Source organism: Montipora foliosa, chromosome 10, assembly GCF_036669935.1.
Source record: "Montipora foliosa isolate CH-2021 chromosome 10, ASM3666993v2, whole genome shotgun sequence".
NCBI lineage: Eukaryota > Metazoa > Cnidaria > Anthozoa > Scleractinia > Acroporidae > Montipora > Montipora foliosa.
In genome coordinates, this window is record NC_090878.1 from 12882637 (window position 1) to 12884166 (window position 1530).

The window sequence follows — 1530 nt, forward strand, 5'->3', positions numbered from 1 at the left end:
TCGGGTACCAAAAATACACGTTTTAGCTAAAAAATTCTAAAATTTACAAACGAAATAAAAATGAAATTTATCTGTTTCCCTTTACCCAACACCAACCGTCATGATGTCGCCGCTATTCGCAAACGCCTTCTTCGCAGTGCCATCTCCAAGCGTCAAAAAGAGCTCAACAAACTAACCTGTGACTGTGAAAAGTTAATCGAACGCGTTAAGAACTCTCTGAATTCTGTTGATTGGTACCTTCTACAGAGAGCTTTAAAGAAAAATGTCGAAAAGAACATCTCTAAAGTTATTTCAACTCATCGGAAGAAACTTAAAAGCCTAATTAAAAATGCCGTACTACCCTTCTCACCGAATGAAACTGTAAACAATCTCCTCGTTTAATCTAACTGATGATGAACTTGAACTTCTAAAGAATGGGCTGGGATTCTCCATCAAACCTCATCATGTCAACAAGACAGACATTCTGGCTTCCTTCGAAAAGATCCACTACACCATGAAGAAGAAACTAATGGACGAAAACTCCGCTACACACCTAAAAACTGAAATCGCTCACCTGGCTCAAAACTATATCTCCTCCTACCGTCCTTCAAGCAACGATCTAAAGAAACACCGTATCCTACGAACTCTTAGGAACAATTCTAGTATTATAATTCTCAAGCCTGATAAAGGTAATGGAGTAATTATTTTAGATCGTAACATTTATTTAGATTCCTGTTTTGATACACTCAATGACAAATCTAAATTCAAAGTATTAGACAAAGATCCCACTTTATTAAGAGAAGGCAGACTTAAACTTTTCATTAGTGTACTTAAGAAAAATCATTCTATTGATAATGATACCTATACTAAGATTTTTCCCAAGAGCTCACAACCAGCAAAATTTTATGGCCTTCCTTAATTACATAAGAAACGTAAAAATCACAATCAACCACCTCTTAGACCAATTGTTTCTTCTATTGGAGCTTATACTGATTATAATTTAGCTAAGTATTTAAGTTTTCTAATTGCTCCACTTCTGCCTAGTAAGTATTCGGTAAAAGATTCATTCTCTTTTGTTGAAGAGCTCAGGAGTTTCGATTTTAACAACAAGTTTCTCATTTCCATCGATGTTGAAAGTTTATTTACCAATATTCCGTTAAATGAAACTATTGATATTGCCGTTGATCTTATTCTCGAGCATGACCCTCAATTTCCGATCAAAAAATCCTACCTTAAGAAATTGTTCTCATTCGCTACAGCCGAGACTCATTTTCTTTTTAATGGCAAATTTTATGATCACGTTGATGGGGTAGCGATGGGCTCTCCACTAGCACCCATCCTAGCTAATCTTTGTCTTGGTTTCCACGAGGAAACGTGGCTTAATAATTTCAACTATTCGAATCTCCCTCTACTCTATAGGCGTTATGTTATGTTGACGACACCTTCTGTGTCTTTCACAACGAACAGGATGGTATGTCATTTTTTGATTACATCAATTCACGGCACCCTAACATGAAATTCACTTTTGAGAAAGAGAATGATTGTAAACTT